The following is a 10,000-nucleotide window of genomic DNA, read 5'->3' as shown; positions in this document are numbered from 1 at the left end:
ATGGTTTCTGTTTGAAGCGTCTTCCTCTGATCCTTTGTCGCCTCTTTCGTCCCTCCACAGAACGACAACGCGCCGACGACGAAAAGGAACAAGAGAGGAGAGTAAAAATGAAATCCATTCTTCTCTTCCATTCGCTTTTTTTTCTTCTATGCTTGCATAAGGATCTTTCCACAAACGATTGTCCAGTTCGAAAGTAACTTTCTTATCCTTTTGTTTCTCTCTCTTCTCTCTCTCTGTCTCCTTCCTCTCGCTCTCCTCTCTCTCTCTCTCCCTCTCTCTCTCTCTCTCTCTCTCTGCTCTCTCTCTCATTCTACTCTCTCTCTCTCTCTCTCTCTCTCTCTCTCTCTCTCTCTCAAACTCTCTCTCTCTCTCTCTCTCTCTCTCTCTCTCTCTCTCTCTCTTCTCTCTCTCCACACTACACTCTCTCTCTCTCTCTCTCTCTCTCTCTCTTTCTCTCTTCTCATTCTCTCTCTACTCTTCTCTCTCTTCTACTCTCTCACTCTCTCCTCCTCATTCTACTCTCTCTCATCACTCCCATTCTAATCATGCACTCTCTCTCTCACACACTCTCTCTCTCTCTCTCTCTCTCTCTCTCATTCTAACTCTCTCTCTCTCATTCTAACTCTCTCTCTCATTCTAACTCTCTCTCATTCTAACTCTCTCTCTCATTCTAACTCTCTCTCTCATTCTAACTCTCTCTCTCTCTCTCTCTCTCTCTCTCTCTCTCTCTCTCTCTCTCTCTCTCTCTCTCTCTCTCTCTCTCTCATTCTAACTCTCTCTCTCATTCTAACTCTCTCTCTCATTCTAACTCTCACTCATTCTCTCTCTCACTCTCTCTCTCTCTCTCTCTCTCTCTCTCTCTCTCTCTCTCTCTCTCATTCTAACTCTCTCTCTCATTCTAACTCTCTCTCTCATTCTAACTCTCTCTCTCATTCTAACTCTCTCTCTCATTCAACTCTCTCTCTCATTCTAACTCTCTCTCTCATTCTAACTCTCACTCTCATTCTAACTCTCTCTCTCATTCTAACTCTCACTCTCACTCTCACTCACTCATTCACTCTCTCTCACACACACTCTCTCTCTCTCTCTCTCTCTCTCTCTCGCCTTTTCCCCCATTCTCATACCCATTCTCCCTCTCCCTCTCTCCTCACCTCTTTCCTTTTTAATACATCCCATTAACATGAGGATTCTTCTCCCTGCGAAAGCGATTTCCTGAAACTAGATCCAATACGAAGAATATAAAGCCAAACCTTTCCAGAAAAAAAGAAAGAAAAAAATTCCAGCTGTGCAGCGAGAATCTGAGTCGCCTTCATTCGACCTTCCGTTAGTCTTCTAGGTTATCTTTTTTTCTTCGTCTTTTTCTTTTTTTCTTCTTTTTCTTTTCTTCTTCTCCTTTTACCCGTCTATTCCTGTACACTCATATTGTATGTATTTCCATGAGTCTTATTTACTTCGTTTCTGCTTCTTCCTGTTATTTTTTTTCTCTCTTCCTTCTTCCTCTTTCGCCTACTTCAAGCTAGTCTTCCTCCTCTTCATCCTATTTTTTCCCTCGTTCTCCCTTCCTCACCGCTTCGTTCTTTTCCTCCTCTTCCCCCTTCCTTCTCCATTAACCCCTCTCATTTTCCCTTTCTTCCTCTTTCTCCTCTTCCACCTCTTCCTTTTCTCTCCCTTTGCCCTCTCTCCTCCTCCCTCCTTCCCCCTCTCCTTCCTCCCTCTTTCTCTCCTCCCTGAAGACCTCCCCGTCTCCCCTCCTCGTAGCGGACCAACTAGTATGAACTCGAGTGTAAGAGAGGCGCCCCGTCACCAGTTTTATCTTCCTCCCTTTTTTTATCTACTCCACGAATTCTCCTTCCGCTTCCCCTCTCCCTCCCCCCCATCCCCTCCCTCCTCTTCTCCCTTCCCCTCACGCTCTCTACCTTGGACCTACCTCTTTCCCTCCTCGCTCCCTTATCATTCCCTCCCTTCCTCCCTTTCCCCACGGCTCCTCCCTCCCTCCTTTCCCCCTCACTCCCTGACCATGCCCTCCTTCTCTCCCTCCCACCCTCCCTTTCCCCACTGCCCCTCCCTCTCTTTCTCCCCCACTCCCCTTGGCCCCACCCCTTCATCCTCCCTTTCCCCACTGCTCCTCCCTCTCTTCCTCCCCCACTCCCCTTGGCTCCTCCCCCTCACCCCCACCGACCGGTCGACCGCCCCCTCACCTTGCTGCCATTATCCTAATTGGAAAATACAAGAGGTAGAGGTTTTCTGGGGCGGCCCGTGTTGTGCAGTACTCTCTCCCGGTATTTGTTTGAGTTTTTTCCTAACATTCCCTCATATCCCCTATCTCTCTCTCTCTCTCTCTCTCTCTTTTTTCTCTCTCTCTTTTTTCTCTTTCCCTCTTTTTTTTCTTTCCCTCTTTTTTTTTCTTTCCCTCTTTTTTTTTCTCTTTCCCTCTCTTTTTTCTCTTTCCCTCTCTTTTTTCTCTTTCCCTATCTCTTTTCTCTTTCCCTATCTCTTTTCTCTTTCCCTCTCTTCTATCCTCTCTCTCTCTCTCTCTCTCTCTCTTTCTTTCTCTCCTCTCTCTTCTTTCTCTCTCTCTCTCTCTTTTCTTCTCTCTCTCTCTCTTTCTCTCTCTCTCTCTCTCTTTTTCTCTCTCTCTCTCTTTTCTCTCTCTCTCTCTCTCTTTTTCTCTCTCTCTCTCTCTTTTCTCTCTCTCTCCTCTCTCTCTCTCTTTTCTCTCTCTCTCCTCTCTCTCTCTTTTTTCTCTCTCTCTCGCTCGCTCGCTCGTCCATTTTCCGTTTCTTTCCCATTTATTGGTTTTCCATCTCACTGCTCCCCTTCCTTTAGCTCTGTTTCCCTAAGCCTTCCTCTTTTCCTATCTGTCTGTCTGTCTGCCTGCCTGCCTACCTGCTTGCTTGCTTGCTTGCTTGCTTGCTTGCTTGCTTGCTTGCCTGCTTGCTTGCCTGCCTGCCTGTCTGCCTGCATGTCTACCTCCCTGCCTAGCTCCCCTCCCATTCTCTCTCTCTGTCTACTATCTCTCCCTCTCTTCCCCATCTCCCCCCCTCTCCCTCTTCCTCTCTCCCTCTCTCTCTCTCCCCTTCCAGCTCCCCTCTTCCCGCAACATGGCGTAAAACTTGACATTTTACCTGAAGAGCGAAACACGTTCGTCCATATCTGAACGAAGGCCACCAGAGCTCAAAAGGCCAGAAGGTGGAAATTTATCCATCGCCCAGAAGAGGCTTCTTACTCTGGGGCTATTGTTTTTTGGTTTATTCTACGTGAAGTTTGTTTGCGTGTATTTTGTGTGTGTGTGTGTGTGTGTGTGTGTGTGTGTGTGTGTGTGTGTGTGTGTGTGTGTGTGTGTGTGTGTGTGTGTGTGTGTGTGTGTGTGTGTGTGTGTGTGTGTGTAGTGTGTGTGTGTGTAGTGTGTGTGTGTAGTGTGTGTGTATAGTGTGTGTGTGTATGTGTGTGTATATGTGTGTTATATATAAATATATATATATATATATATATATATATATATATATATATATATATATATATATATGTGTGTGTGTGTGTGCGTGTGCGTGCGTGTGCGTGCATGTGCGTGCGTGTGCGTGCGTGCGTGTGCGTGCGTGTGCGTGCGTGTGTGTGCGTGTGTGTGCGTATGTGTGCGTGTGTGTGCGTGTGTGTGTGTGCGTGTGTGTGTGTGCGTGTGCGTGTGCACGTACAAATTTCACATCACTTGTATGATCCTGACTCGAAGGTACATGTTTTGGGTTCGAGCACCTTCTCTGCTGACGAAGCTTGCGTCAGCAATATTGAAAACTCTTCTGCTAAGTGGTTCACATAGAGCTGCATCTTTTTCTCCTATAGTAATATGTTTTACCACACTTCGCCGATATAACTTCTGAATTACTATTTTTTGTAACAAACACTTGTTGTATACCCAAGAGACATAAAACCAGTGAACAACATACTTTTACTCGAGAAATGACATAATCACAAACTTCAGCGTAAAAAGTTGAGTGTAACTATGTTTGTATGTATCCTAGTTAAATATGCATGCGACATATGTTGCGTATGTAATGCACAGACATATGTATGCATATTTAACATGTATGCCTCCACTGCACGTGGTTTACGTAAAGCACATATGGCCATATCCATGACTGCCGGTCCCCCTCACAAGGAAACCCTCCCCAGAAACCCTAGCCCGGGCTCCTCGTCCACAGCCTCGGCCTCCACGTTCGCAAATGCCCAACGCCCCGCCGCGACACCCATGCCCGGGCGGAAACGGCGAGTAAAACTGTCCAATTAAGAGCATTCTTCGGAGCGACACAAAGCAGGGGCTCCGGATTCCCTTCCTTCCCGGGTGCTCCGCTCTTGGAAGCCTTTCTATTGCCTTTCTGTTCTCGCTCCCGATCGCATTTTCAGCGGGTCTTCCTTCAACTTAACCCACTCGTTTCCCCAATCTCAGACGCAAGCTCTCTGTCTGTTTCTGTGTCTGTTTGTCTGTCTGAGTGTATGTCTCCCTCTTTGTTGTATGCGTGTCTTTATGGTTATCTGCCTGTCTGTTCCTACCTTCATCTCTTCCCCCCTCTTCCTTCCATATTTACTTTTTTTCTTCGTTTTACTTCCTCAACAGCTCTCAACAGTTCTCCCCCTTCCCCCCGTGTTCTTACTTCTACCTTTCCTATATCTCTTTCACTCGTCCTCTTCCACTTTATCTTCATTTCTTTTTCTTTTTTCACGCCACCATTATCTTAAACTCCACCTCCACCACATCCTCCCTCACCTCCACCTCCACCACCTCCCCCTCCTTCGCCCTCTATCCCCCCCCCCACCATACACTACCCCATCCTCCGCCGTAGACAATAATGCACGATACGGAACAATGTACGAACCCCCCCAACCCCCCGCATCCCCCAACCCCCGAGGCAATCTCTCTCCCCCTACGAAGAGTGGAAAACCTTGCCCCGAAGCGCTCCCTCCCTCCCACCCTCCCTCCCCCCCCCCCCCCCTCCCTCTCCCTTATGCCCTCCCTTCCCTTCGTACCTATTCTTTGCGCCTTTTATCATCGTCATCATCACCATCGCCGGCGACTACTAGTCCTCCACTCCCTCCCTCTCCCTCTCCCTCTCCCTCTCCCTCTCCCTCCTTGCCCCTCTCCGTCCTGCGTTGTTTCCAATCTTCCCAGCGTCCTCGCAGCCCTCCCCTCTGCACGGCCCTTTCACTTCCACAACATAACGCAGCAGCAGAAAAAGGGTTACATTATATAAAAGAAGAAAGCAATACACATACACGCACGCATGCATACGTACATACGCATACATACATACATACATTTCGAAACTGTTGTCTCGTTTTCAATAAATATAGTTTGTGCATTGTGTTTTTTTTTCACCATAATATCAACACGATAGAGTGTTTTACCATTCAAATATATATATATATATATATATATATATATATATATATAGTATATATACATATATATATATATATATATAATTTATATATATATATATATATATATATATATTATATATATTATATATGCATATATGCATATATATATATATATATATATATATATATATATATATATATATTATATATATATATATATATATATATGCATATATATATGCACACACACACACACACACACACACATATACACATATGCATGCATATATATATATGCATATATATATGCATATATATATGCATATATATATGCATATATATATGCATATATATATACATGCATATGTGTATATGTGTGTATATGTGTGTGTGTGTGTGTGTGTGTGTGTGTGTGTGTGTGTGTGTGTGTGTGTTTGTGCGTGTGTGTGCGTGTGTGTGTTTGTGCGTGTGTGTGCGTGTGTGTGCGCGCGTGCGTATGTGTGTGCGTGCGTGTGCGTGTGCGTGTGCGTGTGCGCGTGTGTGTGTGCGTGTGTGTGCGCGTATGCGTGTGCGTGTGCGTGTACATGCGTGTGTACACGCTGTGAGCGTGCTCGCGTATGTATAAAGTTAAAATCCAAATTCACATGAAAATAAAAATATATTTCTATATCCAGTCTCCCTCCCTGCCCATCCTTGCAACAAACCCGCGTGTGTGTTTGAGGTTAATTCAATCAGCGGGACTGTCCACGCGTGACCCTCGGCTCCCCTGCACCTTCATCTCCTCCTGCTGCCTGGCCTCCGCCTCCCGACCCATTCCCGAAGGACCGTGCCCTCTCACTTTTTCGCATGTCTAGACTACCTTCACTCGATCCTCACCTTCTTTTCTTATTTCACTGTCTCCGTCTGGGGCCTAAGAGATTCTACCCTCTATCCTCGTCTTGATCTTCACCTGGAGGGACGCCATCTCCTCACCTATCCTCGTCCTAAACCTTTTTTTTTAACTTGAGGGAACCCCTATCCCTCTCGCCAGTCATTTCCCTTCTATCCCTATTCTCTATCCTCACCTTTCTTCACGTACCTCCTGGCCACCAGTCCTGAAACTCTCTCCTCTATCGTCTATCTTAAATCCTCAGCGTCTCTATCTTCCTGAGCTGCGCCGTCCTATCTTTCTTCATCCTTAATAAGAGACCCTTAATTACTCATCCTCATCCTCTTCAGTAACTTATAATCCGCTTTCAGCCCTGTTGCCTATCGCGACCTCATCTTGCTCCGCCACACTTTCGAGTCATGAGAAGCCACATCACGTGCAGTCACGACTTTCCCCCACCCGTCTCCACCACACTGTCGAGCCCCCCCCCCCCTACCAATTCAAATCCCACATAGTTCCGTTACATTTTCGAGTCAAGAATTACCCCAATCATGTGCAGCCCCCCCCCCACTCCACGACCTTCCCCCATCCTGCTCCGCCACACTTTCGAGTCATGAGGAGGGAGTCTCTATCACATCCTTTCATCCTGGTCTGGAAAGTACATGAGCTGCGTATGCCACGGTCCTCATCGCACTTGCTTTGGTTGACGTTCGTTACCGAGCGACGTTAAAAGTGCAGTTTTTTTTTTTTTTTTTTTTTTTTTTTTTTTTTTTTTTTTTTTTTTTTTTTTTTTTTTTTTTCGGTTTGCACTGTGATCTATGCTAGACTTGTTACCAAGAGTCGCGCACTGACTTTCTTGATCTGACCGGATTGGCGCACTATAGAGGAATTTGGTGTTTGTGCCTCTGGATTTATCTCGATGGAACCGCCGCACTTACCTATATCGCCCAAACCCATTTCTCTGAAGGGGACTGTTCATCCGCACTCCATATTCCCCTATCCTACCCCCCCCCCTTATTTTCCGCTATCCTCCCCCATCCCCGTAGGACCGCGTCTTGCTTTCTGCTCCGCGCGCGCCTCCTTCAGGTCCTATTCCCCCGCATGCCTCTCCTATGAATCTCTCTGCAAGGAATGCCCGAAATCCTTTTCCTCTGACAGACAAAAGATCTCCGCTATAAAGACTCGAGTCACCCGCTGGGATTGTATCAAGGATTTTGTCAAGAAGACGTCTCAGATTTTCAAAAAGTTTTGGAACTTCAGGGATATTTCTTGATTCTCTTGTTCAATTTCACTGGAGCTTCTTTTGCATGACTTCCTCCATCCCTGAGATGATCATTATTGGAGTTGCCGCGATTTCTATTCCAGTTCATCGAATCTCGTTCCAAACCCGAAACTTATTAGCCAAAACCTGGCCGCAGATAATTCTTGATCTTTCAATAAATACATTTTTGTATATGACGTTTTTAGCTACTTCTAGGTAGTTTACCTGCTATCAGAATTCTCATCATCAGCTGTTAAACTTTCACCAACGGCTCTCGACTGCAAACAAGCCCAGGCGGGGGAGAGGCGAGATTATTAAAAAGTCGGCAACAAAGTTGTTAACGAGCAACAAAGAGCTCGTAAATGCCTGCTACCTGCAATCAAGATTAATTGCGAAGTTATTAAGACTTACCTGTGGAGGGAGATTCTGTGGGGTCTGGCTGGACCTCTATAGACTCCAAGAATCCTGCGGGGAGAAAAGATGGGTTAGAGTGAAGGAATTTAATGTACGAATACTTATTAATTACTTATTTTTACTATTTACACGAATACTTACAAATAACTTTTTTTTTTCATTTACACGAATAGTTACAAATTACTTACTTTTATCACTATTCTATTTTCATTTCGCAGTACTCATCATCTTTATTTCACAAATAAATACACAAACATGCGTACATGTATAAACACACTTACATCACAAATACGAACACAAACACACACAAACACCCACACACCGGAATGCAAAAACATCCTAACCCATTTTCTCCTCCATACACGCTGATACACACACACGCACGCACGCACGCACGCACGCACAGCCTACCCACAAAAAAGACTCAACCTCGATATCGGCCTCATTAAATTTTGCCGCCCCGTTTGGCTGCCTGATCATTCCAGCAAGCTTGTGACTTGAAAGAAAACGGGGGAAAATTCTCTTTCTCTTGCCCCCCCCCCATCCGTTCTGCCCCCTCTCACCCCTCCTTCACCCCCCTATCCTATCCCTTCTCATCCCCCCTCCTCTCATCCCGCCTTGTACCCACCCATCCAACCACGCCTACCCTCCCCTTTTCCATCCCACCTTGCGCCACCTCTTCCCATCACACCTCGCCCTCCCCCCTCCTTTCCCATCACACCTTATTCCCCCTTTCCCATCACACTTTGCCCCCTTTCCTCTCCCGCTCAGCCTCTCCCCTTCGCCGCCTCTCCCATAACCAGACCCCACCCAGCGCCTAAGTAATATGATATCTAAATGATTATCATTACCCAGGCGGCGATACGATACGAGGGGGAAAATTAGCGCACTTAACGCTAATTACAACGTCGATGCCCAACCTCGTATTTGGTGATACAATAACAATCATGCTTTCATCAATGGCAATAAATCTCAACTAAGTAACAAAAATATCACGGGTGAAAATAATTTTGAATGAAAAAAAATATACATACATAACACCGGAAGCAAAATGCTTTTACAACAGTCCTCTGGAAACTTATGTTCTAGAATTTATCTGCTCTGTCAATTTAATCTAGATTTATACTTATAATTATATCCCTAGAATTTAACCAATGAAATGTACATCTTCTCGAATTCAACTTCTAATTCAGAACTTAACTCCCACCTTCCCTTTGGATATTCTTTCTTGAACTCTCTTATTCCCCCTTTATCTCTCCCTGCCTTACTTCCCCCTCTCAACCCCTTTCTCCGGACCCCGTAATATGAATTAATAATCTGTAATTTGAATTAATAACCACTAATTTAACCTCCTCAAGAGTATTAAGGAGTTAATTGTGATCGCATCCGACTCTTCGTGTGTGTTTTTGTGCTTTCTTTCGCGGAGAGGAAAGGAGGAAGGAGGGAAGGAGGAAAGGAGGGAAGGAGGGAAGGAAGGAGAGGAGGAAAGGGGGAGGGAGGGAGGGAGCAATGGGGGAAGGAGGGAGGGAGGAAAGGGGAGGGAGGAGGGAGGAAAGGGGGAAGGAGGGAGGAGGGAAAGGGGGAAGGAGGGAGGGAGCAAAGGGGGAAGGAGGGAGGGAGGAAAGGGGGAAAGAGGGAACAGGTGCACGAGGGAAGAAAGGAAGAAGGGGAAAGGAAAGAGGGAGGGAGGCAGGGAGGAAGAAGGTGCTTGAGGGAGGAGGGCGAAAGAGGAAAGAAAAGAAAAAGGGTAAGAAGAAAGAGGGTGCAGGAGAGAAGGAAGGGAAGAGAGAGAGGAGGAGAGGAGGAGAGGAGAGGAAAGAGGAAAGAGGAGAGAGAGGAAGGAGAGAGAGAGAGAGAGAGAGAGAGAGAGAGAGAGAGGAGAGAGAGAGAGAGAGAGAGAGAGAGAGAGAGAGAGAGAGAGAGAGAGAGAGAGAGAGAGAGAGAGAGAGAGAGAGAGAAATAAAAATAATCACAATTCCATCCATCAACCGCGTCCCCTTCCCAGCGCAGGGTCAAAGGTCACCCCGTTCAACCCACAACAATGCCAGCTAATGAGGCCAAACATTCCCCACACACGTCGTCAA

At 46.1% G+C, this 10,000-nt stretch overlaps 1 long non-coding RNA gene across 1 annotated transcript in view; it reads right to left on the bottom strand.

Moving 5' to 3' along the window:
- Nucleotides 1-6,979: 6,979 nt before the first annotated feature.
- Nucleotides 6,980-10,000, bottom strand: part of LOC119596366 — an 80,104-nt gene continuing 77,083 nt past the window's right edge. The window contains exon 3 of the long non-coding RNA XR_005230757.1: nt 6,980-7,967. This is a non-coding gene — a long non-coding RNA (uncharacterized LOC119596366). The remainder of the gene's footprint in view (nt 7,968-10,000) is intronic.

Source organism: Penaeus monodon, chromosome 37 (assembly GCF_015228065.2).
Source record: "Penaeus monodon isolate SGIC_2016 chromosome 37, NSTDA_Pmon_1, whole genome shotgun sequence".
NCBI lineage: Eukaryota > Metazoa > Arthropoda > Malacostraca > Decapoda > Penaeidae > Penaeus > Penaeus monodon.
Note: the sequence above shows the minus strand (reverse complement) of the source record. Positions and strands in the feature narration are given on the sequence as shown.